This window comes from Phyllopteryx taeniolatus, chromosome 4, assembly GCF_024500385.1.
Source record: "Phyllopteryx taeniolatus isolate TA_2022b chromosome 4, UOR_Ptae_1.2, whole genome shotgun sequence".
Lineage (NCBI taxonomy): Eukaryota > Metazoa > Chordata > Actinopteri > Syngnathiformes > Syngnathidae > Phyllopteryx > Phyllopteryx taeniolatus.
This window is the reverse complement of record NC_084505.1, coordinates 27,415,293-27,435,078: the sequence shown is the minus strand read 5'-3', so window position 1 is coordinate 27,435,078 and position 19,786 is coordinate 27,415,293. Positions and strand designations below refer to the sequence as shown.

Below are 19,786 nucleotides of genomic sequence, written 5' to 3'. Positions count from 1 at the left end.
AGTTAAACAGTGTTTCTCAACCGGCACTTAACCAATTTAAAAAATACTCATCAAATATTAAAAACAATGCAATGAAGTTATTTAAATGGTTTAGCTGTTGTACAATTCAGAAATTTTTACAAAAATTCCACTGGGGAAAAAATGTCTAAAAATTGTGACCACTAAGTATGGATTCACACTTGATGGTTCAAGTCACACAATTCCGACACAGAATTTTTTGCTCTTGGTGGCACAATTTCAATATGCGTCTTCTGTCATGGCAGCGTAAATAGAAAAAAAAAAAGAACCCTGCAATAAATAAGATATCCTCAGATCAGAATTAGGCCTCGTAATGTGGATACAAATCCGATACGTGTCGGTCATCTGCCAGAAAACGCACAGATCGGATATACGCTATCCAGTCAACACCAACTTGATGTCATCGAAAACATTGATGGGTGACCTATACACACCCGCGTCAGGCCAAACAACACAAATAAACGTAAAAAAAAGAAATGTAAACCACAGCAAATGCACAGATAATGAAATATGGTCTTAGTATGGTACATTAGAGGTGTGTTCGTGATTAAATATAGGCAACATACTTGAGCTAGTGGGTTAACTACATTTGTGTCCTTTTTCAATTAAATACGGGAATGAATAAAGAAAAGACATGTACGGTCTATCTAAATCAAGGTTTAGTTCCAATTTTGACCATTCAGCAGTAATCAGCGTTTTTGCTGCATCTGCAAGTTTGTACAAGTGAATGTTATCATCGTTATTTTCATCTTTCACAAAATATTGACACATTTGAGGGATGTTTGGCGTCAACCTAAATCTGTAAAAAAAGAAGTATGCAGAAGTAATCACTGCCATATAAATCAGATCTAAATCCCCCAGATTCTATTTCAGACATCAAACTTTAAAGCAGTCTCCTGATCGATGGATCTCCTCGTTCATGTGTTCCGTGAATGCAAACAAAGCCATCAGATACATCGCTTGAAATGTACATGGAAAATGGAATATGCGTAGGCATTAAAGGTTGCGTATTTTTGCTATTTCCACCGCTATAGAGTGACTCTCTAACATGGACTCAGTATAAAAGTGTCAATTTCATTTTTAAAAAAACACCTCAGTTTTGTCATACTGACAGCTACTTCTGTTCGACCCAGTTTTGTATCCGCTTTGTCCATATTTGATCGGTTGCCTCCGTGTAGAAGAGCCACTTGTGAGAGCACACGCGTTTGTATTTGTTGACGGCGCCGGCTCGGGAACGGAGAGGTAGGCGGAGATCTTCGCTAGTCACGTCGATAAGGTGGAGAAATTCCACCGAGCTGAATTCACCAGCATTCAAGATGGGATTTACGACGCATTCCGCAGGCTGGGCTGATTGTCCAAGTCATCGCATCTCGACTATCTTGATGTGCAGTCGAAATTGATTTGACTGCACCTCCCGTAATCCCCTGCTCTCTGTCCAACAGACATTGATTTCGTCTGCGTGCGTACTCCCAGTTTAAGGCGCGGGCCGGTAGTCGTGCTTGCTGAGTCGTAAGTTTCTTTCGTTTGTTCCGGGACACTAAACCACGAGACAAGTCCTGCAGCAGATTCCAGTCTGTCGAGAAAAGGAAATGTTTTTTTTTTAAATCACGTACAGTATATTGTATATGGATTTTCGTTTACAATTTCCCTGACTGCCAACAAAAGTGAGCAAATATAAGAGCTTGGACATTTCCCTGCTAGCTAGCCAGCCTAGCTTAGCTTGCTTTAGCTCAACTCAGCTTATCTTTCGTCACGTGAGCTTCCTTATTATCTGCTTGTCTATTTAGCTAACTATCATAAGACAGCTAGGTTAGTGAGCTAACTAGCTTTCCTTATCTGTAGATATTCTTAGTTTATCTTAATTAGTTCATTTCATGTTAGTGTTATATACACTAACTGTAACGTCTAGTTTAGTTGAGTTATATTTGGTTTATACATACTGAGCTCCAATAATCTTACTTTTGCTCATTTTAGTTGCGCTTATTTTAGCATGATTTAGCTCTGTTAGTTCAACCCATCCCATTTAGTTGCTGAAGTGTTGCCAGGAACTTGTCAACGAGAGTCGTCACGCACCTCCGTGTTCACGGTGGATGGCGTCCGCGGGGTCACTGAGGTCAGATGACGAGGACGGAGGAAACACCACCGTGACCTTTACATGCTCAATCATGGAGTCCCACTCATCCATGCTGAAGAACGCTTCAGACAAGATGCGCACATCTGCAGGACTTGAGCCTCAAATCAACACTCATCTTTATTTACAACACAAATTCCGTCTCATTTGTTGCTCACTTTTCACGTCAATTTGTTTCAGTCGCTCCTGCAAGTCCTCGAGTTGGGACGCGGTGCGATCAAAAGCGTCAAAAGCGTAGCGGGCGTAGCGCTCGCCGCCAAGCACGTGCTCCTGTCCTGCGCGGAGTCGCGCAAATGTGTGGTGAGTACAAACGCACAACAGGGCCGACTGTCTCTTTTCTTAAGACTGCAGCGTTTGTTTCATTTACCCTTCTCGCCAACCTATAACAATTGTCAAAATTTGCTACTAATAATAAATCCCATCATTTCAGATTCAAGATTTCCGTGAGGGTTTTCCACATGAGCCACAGTCATTTTGTCGATGCACACTCATACGGTGACAAAAAACATATCATGAAGAAAATCAGCAAACCTCATCCGACCCTGCAATTTTCAAAACGGCCTGTCGGGATTTCGGGCCCCGTGTGAGCTGGCGCCTATCCCGGCTGACTTTGGGTGAGTGGCAGGGTACACCCTGGACTGGTCGCTAGCCAATCACAGGCCAGATACCATTGACACTCACACCTAGGGACAATTAGAACACCACATGCATGTTTTTGGAATGTCAGAGGAAGCCGCAAGCACGGGGAGAACGTGCCAACTCCGCACAGAAACGCTGGCGCTGCTGAGTTTCCAAGCCCAAACCTTTAAAAGTGTGCCGACCGCTAGGCTGTCGTTAGTTTTCAGTGGTGTACAGCTGCGTTGCATTCAAATTCGTGGCGAAGAAGGATACCGCATTTAGCGGCAAGAGACGCAGGGTGTCCGGGAGGCTCTCCCTTGGAGAACGGCTGAGAAGCCCGGTCATCCGGGAGGGGCTCGGAGTCGAGCGGAGACGGATGAGGTGGCTCGGGCATCTGGTTGGGATGCCTCCCGGTGAGGTGTTCCGGGCACGTCCCACCGGGAGGATCCCCCGGAAGCGTCGGACAAAGTGGCTGGGGAGAGGGAAGTCTGGGCTCAGATAAGAAAATTCATAAGAAAATGGATGGATAATATTTGGGTTACTTTATTTCGCTGTATGAAGAGTAAAGTATGAGACATGATCAACTCCAAAACAAATAAACATGTCATCTGATTTCTTCCTCTAGGGCAGCATCAATCACAAGTGAACATTTTTGTGGTTTTAAAGGCAAAAAAACATCAGGAAAGAAAAAGAAAAAGTGTGTATGTTACAAGCTACTGTGTTGTGAAATGTGTGATAACCCGGCGTTGGGTGGAGGTTTATTCAATAGTTGGTCGCTCGTATGTGTGAAACGGAGCTCATCGAAATCCCTCTTGTCGCCTCCCACAGACTGAATTCTTTGTATCGTGCTGGAATTCACCGGCCGGCAGGGAGACTGGCGGCGTGCATTCAGGATGGGCATCTGAATGCATATCCTTGTTTTAAGGGGCAACTCAATGATTTCTCATGTGATCACAGCGCGCAAGGACGAGCAAGCAGGCAGTCTGGCTTTGTACATGCTGCAAAGTGTCCACGTGAACCTTTTGGGGCTGTCGATGGCCCTCAAATCCCATTCGGACGCCACTGCTGGTATTGGTACTCGGCCGTCTTTATGACTACTGAGCCGATCCTAATGTGACTCCGGCGTACATTTGAGGGCGCCGAAGGCCAGCCGCAAGGCCCGACGCTCGGCCGTCTCGTCTCCGCTCTCCGGGAGCGTCGGCGTGTCCCTCTTCTTCTCAAATTGCACGAACCGGTGGCGGTTTGTTCGTACGTAGATGTCGGAAGACGGCCGCCGCCCGCAGGAAGGCGCGATCGGATGGAGGAGGGTTGTCGGCGAGAGGGATGCCTAAAGACAATCAAGAGAAAGATTGAGCGGTAGAATGAAAGAGTCGAGGTGCGGTGACATCAGTACATGTAAAACCGCATTTTGTTATCCTCGTTAGGATCGTGCGTGAGCCGGACTTCGGGCGAGAGGCGGGGCTACGCCCTGGACGAGTCGCCGGCCGATTACAGGGCACGCCGGGCAAACAACCGTTCACGCTGACTCTCGTTCACAACTATGAAGACGTTAGAGAATTCAGTGACGCTAACATACATATCTGGGCAACGTGGCAGGAAGCTGGAGAATATGCAAACTCCACACGGGAAGGGCGGAGGTCAAGATTCCAACGCGACTCAGTAAAGGAACTACGGCGACATTCTAACCGCTACTTTGCCGCGCTGCCCTGTAATCCGAAAAGAAAAATCCTTTCTTCGTTTATTTTTCACTTTCCAGCTCATTCAAAAAATTGCTTCGATAAATGTAGCTCAGTGTATAATATTATTAGACGGATGCGAGGCATAGAAAAAACGTTTCGGAGTCATCGGGTCCGTTGCGTCACGTCTTTTTAGCAGCAGATGTATGCTTTCTATTCATTTGCATATTTGATCTTTTGGACTTTGTGTGTATTTACCAAACAATCTGTTGGTTCCACATGGACCCTCTTGGTCTCGCTCGGGTTTGTTTGCTTCTCGCATCGAGTCGGCGTTGTTGTTTCGATATGATGACGGCGTCGCTGTCCTACTGTTGCGTTCTATTCCGTCTGTCGAAGCACTTTGTAAGCAGCTTTTTAAAGTTATCAGAGGTGCCGAGTAATATTTTGTTTTGGCAATTTACAGATGCCTGCACCTGCACAATATAAAGATATTATACAACAATATAATTGATTTTGCAAACCGCTTGTCCTGTTCCAGGTCACGTTGGTTTTGTGTCTCGGGCCACATCGGATTATGTTTTCCCTCGGAGGGCTGTCATGATTGTGAACCCAAAATAATCGCCTCATACTATCGCACACATAAACATAAAAAAATGGATGCATCACTAGTTTAGAAATCAGAAGCCGGTAAAAAAAAAAATTGTGTTCAAATATTACCCCTAAAATAATGAGAAATAACTGCTTTATATTCATCGAATTTAGGAACACCGCCGCACTTCTCCGTCTGCCTATGTGATAAATCCTATACGGAGATCGACGTATGTAGATGATCTATTGTGGACGATAAATGACGAATTATTCTCAGCTAGATCTCACCAGGTGGAAGAAGTGGAGAGGTGAGCGCCTCCTTGTCCTCCATGAGCTGCTGACGGGAGATGAATATTCATCCCTCTCCTTTTCACATCCTTGCTGCAGCCGCGCAGACGAAAGCGAACTTCTGTGGACCTTCTCGACTTTTACTAACCGTGGCCTCATTGAGCCAGTATTGTTTGCGAAGTCGTGCGCGACACCCGAGGACTCGGATTATCCAGGTTGAAATAATCCACCTGGAGTTGTTTGTCGTGTGAGATTCGGGCCGCGGGCTGCTGAAGGTAATTTGGCTCTTACGGTTGCAATGAAACCCTCTCTCGGATGCAGCCATATTCCGAATTCACGGGCAGCGGTCCACCTCTTTGTGACCTGCTTCACTCAGGTCCGACACACACACACACACACACACGCGTGCACGCACGCACAATATCGACGAGACGACCTGACAATGAGGATTCAATTCCAAGTACCGCTCACTTCTGATTAAAATGGATTCATATTAATACAGAGAAGCATTGTGGGTTTAATCAGCTTTTACAGCCGTCACGAACGGTTGGAACGGACCGTAAGCATGCGCAGATTGGAAAAATGAATGACTACCAAACAGTGTTTGTGTGTGTGTGCGTGCGGGAGAAGCTTTGGTTCTGCAAGAAAAGCTACATGCAGGAGATTAAGTGTCGTCTGCATAAGTGATGATGGGCTGTTTCCAATTCTTTTTGACCTTTGTCTTTCCGCCGCAGTACAAACGCTCGACACTTGCCACAAACTAGTTTTCTGCTCCTCTGCACTGTCCCGCTTGATTTTCTCCCTTTCCTCTTCTAGCCAATCACGGTGGAGTGCTGGACCACGGTGGCGAGACGTTGTGATGCCATGGCAACAATATGATAATGAGCAGAAGATTAGGTGAAGATTATTTTCATTTTTTATCAGTTGGCAGTTGGATGCCTGATTTTATCAACGCGCTAGACAATACGGTGATCCCTGGTTTTTCGCCGTCAATGGGGACCAGAACCCCCTGTGAAAGGTGAAAAACCGCAAAGTAGGATTTGCCCCACCAGGAATTTTCGTGTATGTGTTTAAATGTTTAAAATATGCAAACAGTATTTATACTTTACATATTTGAGACAAAGATTACAACAGTACAGGTATTTGCTTCAATCTCGTAGCGTAATTAGCATTGGTCAACGTTGCCGAGAGGCGAAGAGGCTTGCGTCGGTGGCGGAGGAGAAGCTCTCATCTCACTTGTCTCGGAGACGCTTCTGCTGGAGGCGCTGACGGTGGAGCTGGTTTTGCCTTGCAGAAAAACGTGCTGATGGTCTTTGTTTTTTCTTTTGCTTCAAAATTCCCCCGTAACAGGACATAACCCCGCCTCCTATTACGCAGACTTACCCCACGTTTGGCTTCCGTATCGAAGCAGGGAAAACGTATCATACACCAAAAGTAATAAATAGAATGCGAGCTGAATATCGCTCTCTAGCGGTGTTGATAATTGCAAAGTAGGGTCTTTGTGGCCTCTCGAGACGTTCTGCATTCCTCTCGTTGAGGCGACAAGCGGAATAGATGCCGCCACCTGCTGGTTTCACAGGTTCATTGTGGCGTCTTCTGCCATCTCATGGAAAAGCATCACTATGCGTCACATTTTCGGAGGAAACAAATCATCATTTTCAGACCATTTTTTTAGTTCTGATGATCTCTCACGGCACAGTAGTTGGGAATCTCCGCACTGAAGAATCCAAAATCCACTTTTCCATTTCCCTTGTTGCAGTAGAACATGCCTTGCTCAAGGGCACCTCAACATTTTAAGCGCAGCACTTAGGTTCGGTAACGCTTACTTTGATCCAGTCGATAGTATTCAATATATGAGCGGACGCGGTGACATTCATTTTGGATTTGATCCAAATAGATTTGCACAGTGCGGGTGGAGTTATGCAGTGGATATAAAAAGTCTACACACCCCTTTTGTCAATTGACAGGTTATAGGTAAAATTAATGCTGGAATTTCTCTCTCTCTCTCTCTCTCTCTCTCTATATATATATATATATATATACACACACACACACAGTATACTGCGGTTTCGTCCCACATCCCAAAAACATGCATGGCAGGTTGATTGAAGACTCTAAATTGCCCGTCGGTGCGAATGGTTGCTTGTTTCTTTGTGCCCTGCGATTGGCTGGCGACCGGTTCAGGGTGTACCCCGCCTCTCGCCCGCAGATAGTCGGGCTAGGCGCCAGCACGCACGCGAGCCTCGTGAGGAGAAGCGCAATGGAAGATGAATGAATATACGCAGTATGTACTATGAGTATGTTGTTCCTCTGCCACGACAGCAGCAGCCATTCTTCACTAGTGCCGCTTCGCATGAGTGACGCACAAAATATTGGAATACAAAAACAGTGAGCCTTTAAAAAGACATTTGGGTTTATAAAAAAGAAAAAGAAAAACAAGTACTGTTTCTTTATTGGAAAAGAAGGGCTTAAACAGTAAGTGGAAAAAAGCTGGCGTGATTTTCATCCAAATGAGCTTCACTCGTCCACGGGTGGGAGTCCAGCTGGAGGGATTATCCCATCCAACACGCGTCAGCGATGTGGCCTCGCAACAGGACTCCCCTTGCTCTGTGTGTGTGTGTGTGTGTGTAACCTCATATTCAATAATCGGCCCAGCAGGAGATGGCGGGGCGTGCGGGCGTAAGCTGACCTGGAATTTTCTCAATAAAGGTCATCTAATCTTTAGTGGAAGCTGTTCAATGCCGCTTTTGGCGCCTTCTTGTTTGACTGCGTGCGCCTTACGCGTCGCTCAACCTTTCGATCTCTGGGGTTGGGTTATATACTCACTTTAGGACTCCTACATCCGAAAAGCCTCAACGAGGTGTTGAACCTGATCACGACTCCCGACCACTTTTCCAACGTGCCAAAGAAAGAAAAGAAAAAAAGATTTTGCTTGTGTCAAATATAAAATATTGGCCTCGGCTCAATGAATGTTGGGAAACATCCGTCCGTTTTGTTTCGCTCGTCCGCGGTGGTCCACTCGGGCCAACTCTTCCGGGGAATCCCGAGGCGTCTCCCCGGCGCGTCCCGGCCCGGGGGGCGGCCGAACCTCATCTGGCTCTGCTCCGTGTCTGGTTGGGAAACGCTTCATGGCTTGATATTGCTCAAATATGCGACCGTGTTCATCGAGGGTGTGATGTGCACATCGAAGGGCAGCTCTGGAAGCGTTTGCTCCATTTTCGTCACAAGGGCAAATCTCGAGTGTGTGTGAGCGATGATAATCAGTTCGGATTCGATGCGTCTCACTCATCAAAAGCCAATTCCGATGTATGAGACACCGCACACCAGCTCAGAGTGCCCTTCAAATGACCACGCATCGTTTAGTGACAGTCGCTTTTGTGGAAAAGTACCAGGTCAGAACTTTGTTTTCTTTCAAAGTAACCTTTGCAAACATGTCCAGTTACATATTTTTTAAACTGTTCTGTGAACATGTTCAAAGTGGCTTTCTGAACACATTTTTAAGAAACTGAGTAACATAACTATGTTCAAAAATCTATACAGTAAAATTGAAATATCAAAATGACAAAAAATACTCTTACTGTATATCTCTTCTTTTTTGGAAAGTGCAACATTAATATTTTATATTCTTACTTGTACGAATCAGTATAGAACGCCGGGAAGTGCAACACTGAACAGTGTGATTTATTTATCATCGCATCAAGCAGCAGCCTTGCAAATGTCGTTGGAGGTACAGAGAAGATGTGTGGCAAGAGTTCTCCACAGCGGTCATCGAATCGGTCCTGTGTTCTTCCATCACAGTCTGGTTTGCTGCTGCTACAAAGAAGGACAATCAATCAAAACTGCTGAAAGGATTGTCGGTACCCCCCTACCCGCCCTTGAGGACTTGCACGCTGCCAGAACTAAGACAAGAGCGTGCAAAATCCTCTCGGACCCTCCGCATCCCGGTCACCGGCTCTTCCGGCTCCTTCCCTCAGGTAGGCGCTACCGATCAATGCAAACTAGAACTAGCAGACATTCCAACAGCTTCTTCCCTCTTGCGATCAACTTCTTAAACAGCTAACCTACAATTCCATTGCAACATGCTGGCAATTTTTTGACTTCAGTTTGTTGTCACATTTCTGTCGGGCCAATTATATATTACTCGTGCACTCACTGCAGTTGTCTCGCCACGCTGCACTATTTGCATATCTGTTGTTGACCAATAATGGCCACTCATGCCAGAGTAGCATCTGCACCATTTGCACAATTAACTGAGGAGTATCTGCAACATTTGCACAACCGACATTGTCCCAGATTATCGCGCTACTCGTCACTTTAAACCGCATACACTCCTTGAAGTGTCGGCGCCCTTTGCACAATGGTCATTGCACCGGACTATTGCAATATGAGTCATTCGAACTGCTCTAAGTGCTCGAGGACTCTGCATCTTTTTACACAATTGTCAAAAAAAACACACAAAAAACAAAACAAAAAAATTACCAGATAACTATTAACCCTTTATTGCTCATTGACTGTTTTTGTCAAAGTCTTTCTGTCTCCAAAGTGTTCTCTGTCAATTGACTGTCTGTTGTCGTACTCGAGCGGCTCCAACTACCGGAGACAAATTCCTTGTGTGTTTTTTGGACATACTTGGCAAAATAAAGATGATTCTGATTCTGAAGACAGTGAGGCAACGACTGCACACTTTCTGTCTCATCGCCAGGAATGTGGGAAAACACAAATACATGTATACCTGTATTAAATGAAGACAATATCTGACGAATGTCTGTCAAATAATGCCTTTGTGTCCAGTCCAACGTGGGATGCCCGTTTCATCTTTCACTGTACAGGGTGTCCTCCTTCCATTTACAATAAAGTGGTGTTCCAACAGCCGTGAAATATCTTGAATTTGGAACGCAACCTACCCTAACACTAACCTACGCTAGCGCAGTAGAAAACTATGCGTACGGTACGAACTAAAAGTGCCTTCACATGTGGTCACATGCGTGACCACATGTGATTATGCCATCTCGCAATCGAGTTGACTGCTCACCATTCGGGACGGTTGGAACCCGATCGCCGTCTGTCATTTTTAACGGTTCTTCTGTGACCGACTTTTGGTTTCCACAGCCAGCAGTTGAGAATCACTGTGGCGTGTCTCTTTATGCAGCAAAGTCAGGAATGAAGAGTGTCAGGCTTTGTATTTGTGAGAAACCTTGTTTATTTTTAGTCTCAGGTGTCGCTGTAGCGTTTGTGGTGCAACAGGGACCGACAGGTCACGGCTGAAGATTGCGCTTTACGCTCTCCTCAAGGCTGCGTCTGCGTTCATGTTTGTATTGCCATCATTCCGATCCACCTTTCAAGGGAGGCCGCCGGTGCACGGCTGAATTCCAACTCTGTTTTCGTGTAGGCACTACGCTCAGCATGTTTACACAATAGTCAAATGATAGCCGCGACTTTCCAGCCATTTTCTCTAGAGGCCGGTCGCCGGCCGACTGCCGGGAGCGTATCGTCCCGTAACCGCTCACACTGACGTCCGTACCTGCGGACAATTTAGCCCCGTGAGAGTACTCGGAAAGAACTTCGGCCAGCACGAGAAGAATATGCAAACTTCACACGGGAAAGCCGAAATTCCAAACCTCTACCTCATCGTGCTACCTCAACACTACGAATCTGACTCGATTGACCGTGAGCTAGGTCATCAAAAATGGTACAATCCAGGAAGCGATATTTGAATCCCACTGGTCTTCTAGGAGACGCCCCCGCACAGTGGGCGCGTTGATATGCGTCCCACTGACCCGTTGTAACCCGCCCTAAACCTAACCGTGACGAACTTGATTGTTTTGATTTTGTACAAAATGTGATACATTTTTGGAACGTCATCTGGTTCCATCTGCATAGCGTGCCCTTCCCGCAAAGCACGAGCCAATCATGTTGCAGTGGGGCGTGTCCTGCCGAGAACACGAGCGGAACCAGGAAGTCCACAAACATCCAGCGGCGCTTCCAAGTTCCACTGAAAAGTCCCCCAAAAAACCTGCGGAGTTTGCATGTCGTCTCCATGCGGCTTTTCTGGCTTCCTCCCACGTTGCAAAACATGGACGTCCGGCTCATCCGAGGCTCTAAATTGTCCCGAGGTGGGAATGCGAGTGTGTGAAGGCTGGCGACCAGTCCAGGTTTTGTCCCGCCATTCCCCCAAAGTCCGGTGGGATTGGCGCCAATGAGGACAAAATTGAACATCATCCTCACTGTGGAATATCATTCTCCTACAAACAAATGCAGACTACAATATTGTATAATAACGTAATCATATTTTCAAAGGGGGCTTGAATTTGGACAGCAACCCCTGTAGGTAGTCAATTTGTGGATATTTCAATTAGGATGAAAGCACAGGGCGGTATGATATCTGATATAAGTGTTGTGAAAGTAGGAATGTATAACAGCAACTCTTTTGTGAGTGAAATGATGACAGAGTCTCGATGGCAACTTTGGAGGAACTGCGTTGTCCACCGGTCATGGTGTCAATATCGCTTCTTTACTCATTTACTTGTGTCAGGCCTAATTGATGTTTCAAGTAAATAAATATGTGTTAAGTAAGCATTTGCGCATTGAGCAAGACGTCCAACGGCCTCGGCCTCCTCCCAGCGCAGAGTTCAGCCGCTCTGTTGAAACGTTACTTCTCCGTGTGAGCACATGTGACTCAATCTCGGTTTCCTATTCACACAAGTTCCCTACTGTGCGCGCGCAGCGCGTGTGTGCGCGCGCCGACCTATGTATGTGTATATGTGTCGCCGCTCCAAACAGAAATCCAGCTCGCTCTCTTCCGTCCGCAGCGTTGCCTTCGTGCTCGGAGCTGCTCTGGCTGCCCTCGTCTCCATGACGACAAGGTGTTTGCCAAGACCTTGAGAGAAGGAAGAAGGAAGCGCATGGCCCCGCCCCACTTTTACTCCTACGAGATCTTCAGGTAAGTGAGCGGACGCACGCACTCAGCCGAATGAAAGGGGAGTGTTTGTGTGGCGAAAGGTCTCTGCGTGATCAAACACGCACGACGGTGAGATTAAAGAGCGCTTGCGGAAGTGATGTCGAAAAAGCGTACGGACAACAGGCACGGAAGGAGAAAAAAACTCTGGAATTTGATTTAACGTACAGTCCGCTGCAATTTGGACAGCGGGAAGCTGCCAGGACCAGCAAGGCCTTCTCTGCTGGCCCAATCGCGATCGGAAACACTGACCGACACTTCCAAACTCAATTCTTATATTTGTTCCATGAAATAGCATTTCTCGAGGCTGCGCCGCTTCCAGTACGAGTACACGTCGAATCAGATTGCAGCCTCTGTTTGCCGCCATGTCGATCTAATCTGCCGAGCGCCATCGCAATCGGTAGTACCGGGCCTTGCCGATGTGACTTCAACCATATTGGCAACGGGGCTCTGTCTTTAAGCAATCGCAATTCAAAATAAGCCCACGGTAGTGCCGCCATTTCGCCCGTCATCTGATTGGTTAGTCGGAGCAAAACTTGTTACAGTCAACTTGCAACTGCACACAATATTCAATTGAATGAGAATGTTGTGTTGAATTTTGCTGGATAAAAACGGATTCTGAATTGCTGCAGATGATGTCCGTCGCACAGCTGTGTACTGTGACAGTACAGCGCACGTTGTGTAGCATTAATGGTTGCCATAATTGAGACGTGATAGCGGTGGGATGAAGAGGCGGGTAAAGGCCCGGGTTCCAAAATGGCCGCCGCTGGATTTACATGACGTCCAATACTGCACATTACCAATAGAATTTTCTTGAGCCGTGTCAGGGCCATTCGCATCGCCGGCCCTTACAGTCTTGCATACGACGTACACAAAAGCTTTGGGACAGCTGGCCGGAACGACGACAGGAAGTACAAATGGATGAAAATGTTCTCCTTTACAACAGCTTCCACTCTTCCGGGAAGACTTTTCATCAGCACCATTGCGTGTGACTGTGGAGTTTCTTTCTCCGTCCGTCCATGCGCAGAAACATTTGCGAGGAGCCTGGCTCATAGTCGCCGAGTGTCCGAGTCCAGGTCAGACGTGCTCAGTTGGGTTGAGATCGGGACTCCGACAAACTCAGCCGAACTTGCCTTCATGGACCTCGTTTTGTGAACAAAAGAAAGTTGGAAGCGCAGAATTCTACAGATCTGAAATAATAATTGATCGTTAAAAATGTGGTCGATTGTTTCAAATTGATTATAGGCGGCACGGTGAGCAACTGGTTAGCACATGTGCCTCACAGTTGTGAGGTTGCGGGTTGAAATCCCGGCCCCGGCTGTGTGGAGTTTGCATGTTCTCCCCGTGCCTGCGTGGCTTTTCTCCGGGCGCTCTAAATTGCCCGTAGGTGTGAATGTGAGTGCCAATGATGGTGTCTTTTTGTGCCCTGCGATTGGCTGGCGACCAATTGGGGGGGGGGGGGTGTGCCCCGCCTCTCACCCGAAGCTGAGCTCGGCGCCGGCACGCCCGCGACCCTCGAGAGGATGAGCGCTTTGGAAAACGGATGGGCGGATGGATGATTATGGATGAATCGTATCTTGAAGCAACTGAGCCAAAACGGAGTGCGCGACTTGGCCGTAAGACAAGTTGAGCTTTATTCACGCGGACTCGTCCGTTCAAATACAACAACGCCATAAAAAACAGGAGTTTAAATAGAACGTGAACTAATGAATGACTTACTGATGGTGTAATGAAAGACCAAAAAAATGGACATTGCTGGCCAATTAATAGATGAAACACCTGCTGTGGATTTTGCCCCTCAGCTCCTGCAAGTGATGCAGAACGGTCAGAAACAAAGAACAGTTGGACATTGGAAAGTTCTGAGAAATTTGATATTCAGCCTGGAATTTCACCTGAAAACCAAATATTGCGGACTTTTTGTGAGTAGCGGACGTGCACTGTAATCGACTGCCGAGCAGTCCGAGACGTAGTCCGATTACACCCTTTGCCCCAAGATAAGTCGAGAAAATGGATGGAATTAACTCGTACAGTTCACCCAGAGTTGATCGAGGAACAGCAGTCGAATGCCCCTCCCTGTCAGCAAATCTGGAGTTTTTCCCACACTCCCGTGATGAATCAATTCAATAATAACAATCGGTTCAAAATGCGGCGGTTTACTTGCTTGAAAATCTGCAGAAACCCCCAAGAGGAAAGAGAGAGCGCATATGTGGGATTTTTCCCCTTCCGCCCCCCGCGGTCGTCGGCAGCCATCTTCAAACGGGGATCGCAACAGGGGGGGAGAAAGGCGAGAGCGTGTGAGTTGTTATTGCTGAAAGTTGTCGTTACGGCAGCCCGACGTCACGGGAGGGAACTGGATAGGAACTCGTGAAGGCGGCGTGCGGTGCGGGGAAGCATCAGCAAGTGAGTCCAACTCACCTGTAGCCGACAGCATTGTGGGATCCTGAGTAAAAGCTTTGTACTAAAAGGTGTGCAGCCCTCAGGTGGAATGTCGCTCTCGCGGCTACAATTCAGGTTTGTGCCGTTTAGCGCGCGCGCGCGCACACGCCAGTACGAAGTTTGGATAGCATTTCCCGATGGGGAGTGATAGCGGAGAGGGGAGGGACGGAGATGGTTTGGGCAGTCCCATTCTGGTTTGGTGAGTTTTGTCAAGCGGCCAGTGTGCACGGCGTACACAGGTGCAGCCAGAGCGCGAGCCAGAGCGCGAGCCAGAGCGAGAGCCAGAGCGCGAGCCAGAGCGAGAGCGAGACAAAGAAAGAGGAAGAAGGGCCCAGAACGGAAGCAGAAAAGCGACGGACGGAGAAGCGTGAGCGCGCATCCACCTGAACGTCAGCGATGGTGTGCTGTAAGGACGATTTTGTGGCGTGTGCGAGTGTTGGTGTGGAAGGGTCGTCTGATGGCTTCCTGGGGTTCATTAAGTGCGCTGGAACTTTTCCCCCTCTTTTTTCCTCGGCCTCCTCCCCTCCCCGCTTCCGAGGAATGCGGGGCTTATGTCAGTGAGAGTCAGGTACAGGCTGACTAATTACCGCCGGCCTTCCTCCCTCCATCTCTCCCTCCTTCACCTTCTGTACTCCCTCTCTCCTCCGTTTGTAGACCTTGTGGGCTCTAATGCCCCCCTCTCCAAAAAACAAAACAAAAGCGTTTTTTTCTCGTCTCCCGCTGTTGCGTCTACAAGAAGCGCTGTCGTGACTGGAGCAGAGGCAAACGGAGGATCTGAGTCAGAATCCCAAAAAACACCCAAAGAGGAACAGAAACTCTGCCTCGTCCTCTTTTTCAGTCTGCCTGTGTTCGATACTTTGTATGTTAGCGTTGTCGGGGAACACTTCTGATTGTGCTGCCGGTGGCGGTGGGGGCCCCGTCGTCCAAGACAGGAGGCGCCCGGACGGCCGACGAGAGACGGCGCAGAACCTGACGGACGAGGACGCGAAGATGACAACGTGAGGCCGGACTGTCAAATGTCCCAAAACGTCGGCTGAAGAAGAACCCAAAAAGTAGGCGAAACGACACATCCCGTCATCCTCCAGGTCGGTGTCGTGTCGTGTCGTGTCGTGACGTGACGGACCGTTGGGCTTATTCGGAGACGGCGCTGTGTTTTCTCGCCTGGTTGCTAGAGATACACGCAACGCAGTGAGTTTCTGGAAGGACATTTCTTCAGCTGCGGTCCAACGTTCGCACTGACCCGGCTGACGGCTCTAACCTTCACTACAAGGTCAGGGGACAGCCGCTGTGTTTATTTGCGCAGAGGCGTGTGTGTGTTGTCTTGTCGAGTCATCTTGTGCTTATGTTTTTCCCAAACTGGTTAAGCAGGACGCCACTTTAGCCTTGGCCATTTTGTTGATGTACAAAGGAGATCGGCTCGTTCTGTATGTGTGTCAATGTGACGCCGCACGCTCACTTGTGCGTACATTTGACTCGGTACGACCTACGCCGCGTTCATGTGAACTCGTTCATATTAGTATCAAGTTTAGTCCACGCACACGGAATTTGTTGCCGATTGTTAATGTCACTATGGGTTAAATCCCAAATTATTCAGAACTCTGGTCAAATAGTGAGTTAAAGTGATTTAAAATATATATATATATATATATATATTTTAGGTATCAGTAGCAAGAAAGACAAAACGAAAGAAGTTATGTTGGGAGCTATTATTGACAAATATTGACCATTTGTCAAAGTGTCTGACATTTTGAAAATGATTTGAGGAAACAAAAGTATCCCGGTAACCTCGATCAGTTAATCAACGAGCAGTTTCTAACATTGCCTGTATCTATATTCAATAAAACATTCAAACAAGGAACTTTTTGTTGAACTAGGAAAGGAATCCCTGAAGACAAAATAGTTTTCCCCTTTAATATCTCTCTCACCAATTCCTTCATTTCTGCCTAAAAAAGGGGATTACACCCCCCTTTTTGCAGGTGTGTTTTATTTAACATCCCGAAAGATGGCCGGCGTCGTTGCGAATGCTGTAACTCGTCACACACTTTTGTGTGTGAGGTGTGTCACTTGTGTCGAAGTACTGGTCAGACCTGATGACGCTTTATTATATGTGGAAACACAAAGAGACTTAGTGTCTCACCTGACAGGATCACAAGAGGGACACGGTCATTCAAGGCAGGAATTCCGATCCAGTGTTTTTTCCCCTTCGCGCGGTATCAGCGATTGCCTTCGAGCCATATCAAGTTTCGGGAGGGGAAAAAGAGCAGTGGCTCTTCAAAGAAAAACCAGTGTGCGAGAGTCGTTTGTAAATATATTTGAAAGACTTGATATCGTTCGACACAGGAACAGGATAGCAGCTGCATGTCACGTGACTGTCACGTGACCATCTCATGTTCACGATGGGAAACGGAACACAAAGTGTGGTGGGTGGGTGTGCGTGCGTGCGTGAGAGAGAGAGAGAGAGCGAGACAAAGCCATCAAGCTAATCCACCGAGAGTGTTGCAGACGTTGGCCGAAGAAAAGCGGTCTGCGAGGAAGGCAGCAGTTGGTTCTCTTGTGCTGTTTAAGAAGATCGGATCGCTCCTCAGCATCGCTCTGTGTTTGTGACAAACGCACGCATACCTGGGAAGCACAATGGCGGCATTCTTTGGCCTCTATTGGCGGCACCTCCGCCTCCCTCAGTAGCTCCCCATCATGTTCCACCGAGTACTAGACACCAGCGGCACGTAGCTGCAAGAAATCAAATGTTTCATCTAGAATTTTGATTCAAATGGAATTCATCCGGTCGCGAGCAAACTGCAAAACGCTTCAACTGCCACCGCGATGGCTACGCGGTCCGCGGCGTTGTTGCGTTCGGGTTCCAGCGGCGACACGTCGTCACGGCTCTCTTTAACGTCATACGTGCATCGGGCTCCATATGCCTGTCTTCATCGGAACACGTTTTGCAGACTACGGTTGTTTCCCAACGATAGACGTGCCCTTTTTTGGATCTATTTACGGCTAGCATCTTCTCCTCTATGTCGGCCGAAGTTTCGCGGAGCAGCGAAACGTATCGAAAATAAAATCGCCGATCGATCGCCTTTTTCTTTATCGAGCATAAATCAAATATGGATCGAATAAAGCTTCACGATATATGGCCCGGCACTCGGTGCCTTGTGATTTTTAACATTCTTAATGTCCGTACAAGTGTTAAAAAAGTGAACCACTTCAAATGAAGAAATTGTGATCTCAACCCGAACGTCGATGACGAGTGGCGATTGCGAGCCTCTCCTCGGGAGCTGACTTTCTGATGCGCGCTCCTTTTTTGTTGTTTGATAATTATTGATACATGAAGCCATACTGTTTGTACTTCTTTTTCCCGTAGTTAAAATTCGTCATCACATTTGTCCACATTGCTCACGTTTGCGGTCGCATCATAACAAAACCCCCCAAAAAAACAAAGAACCAAAACTGATGGTGTTAGATGCTAACTGAGCTAAAGTCTTCAGAACTCATCCGGCGCGAGACGGCAGTTTGAAGTCTGGATTTTTGTATACGACCGACAATGGAAGCTGAGGCCAGAGGTCGAGTTGATTGTCATGTCATTCGAGCGTACGTCATTTGACTTTAGGGCTTTGTTTTTATACGTTTTTTCTGGGATTTGTTGTAAAAACAAGAACTCTGTTGATATATGTAACACAGTGTTGTCCTCAGAAGATCTTTAGATTGTTTTTTATACTCCTGTTATCCGTAAACATGGCTTGACATTAACTTTTTTGCTCACCAGTCTGAGCCTTGTGGTTCCCCAGAGATACGAGTCATTTTACCTCGCCGCAATTTTGTTGTTGGATAATTATGTTTAATATTATTATAGCTAGATTAAAGAACTATATTTACAACCCGTTTACATGTGCAACCCCAATTCCAATGAAGTTGGGACATTGTGTTAAACATAAATAAAAACAGAATACAATGATTTGCAAATCATGTTCAACCTATATTTCATTGAATACACTACAAAGACAAGATATTTAATGTTCAAACTGATAAACTTGATTGTTTTTAGCAAATAATCATGAACTTAGAATTTGATTGCTGCAACACGTTCCCAAAAAGCTGGGACAGGGTCATGTTTACCGCTGTGTTACATCACCTTTTCTTTTAACAACATTCAATAAACGTTTGGGAAAGAGGACACTAATTGTTGAAGCTTTGTAGGTGGAATTCTTTCCCATTCTTGCTTCATGTACAGCTTCAGCTGTTCAACAGTCCGGGGTCTCCGTTGTTGTATTTTACGCTTCATAATGCGCCACACAATTTTCAATGGGAGACGGGTCTGGACTGCAGGCAGGCCCGTCTAGTACCCGCACTCTTTTACTACGATGCCACGCTGTTGTAACATGTGCAGAATGTGGTTTGGCATTGTCTTGCTGAAATAAGCAGGGGCGTCCATGAAAAAGACGTCGCTTGGATGGCAGCATATGTTTCTCCAAAACCTGTATGTACCTTTCAGCATTAATGGTGCCTTCACAGATGTGTAAGTTACCCATGCCATTGGCACTAACACAGCCCCATACCATCACAGATGCTGGCTTTTGAACTTTGCGTCCATAACAGTCCGGATGGTTCTTTTCCTCTTTGGCCCGGAGGACACGACGTCCACAATGTCCAAAAACAATTTCAAATGTGGACTGGTCAGACCACAGAACACTTTTCCGCTTTGCGTCAGTCCATCTTAGATGAGCTCGGGCCCAGAGAAGCCGGCGGCGTTTCTGGGTGTTGTTGATAAATGGCTTTTGCTTTGCATAGTAGAGTTTCAAGTTGCACTTACGGATGTAGCGCCGAACTATATTTACTGACATTGGTTTTCTGAAGTGTTCCTGCGCCCGTGCGGTGCGATATCCTTTACACATTGATGTCGGTTTTTGATGCAGTGCCGCCTGAGGGATCGAAGGTCACGGGCATTCAATGTCGGTGTTCGGCCTTGCCGCTTACATGCAGTGATTTCTCCAGATTCTCTGAACCTTTTGAGGACCGTAGATGATGAAATCCCTAAATTCCTTGCAATTGTACGTTGAGGAACATTGTCCTTAAACTGTT

General features: G+C 46.9%; 1 protein-coding gene across 8 annotated transcripts in view; it reads left to right on the top strand.

Moving 5' to 3' along the window:
• Positions 1-12,094: 12,094 nt before the first annotated feature.
• The window catches only part of rbm47 (RNA binding motif protein 47), a 39,436-nt gene continuing 31,744 nt past the window's right edge, over positions 12,095-19,786 (top strand). For 2 of the 8 annotated variants that reach the window (XM_061771132.1, XM_061771137.1), the window contains exon 1: positions 14,927-15,116. The gene's annotated coding sequence lies outside the window, so the exon portion shown is untranslated. The other 6 variants (XM_061771128.1, XM_061771131.1, XM_061771138.1 and 3 more) reach the window with 6 other exon arrangements.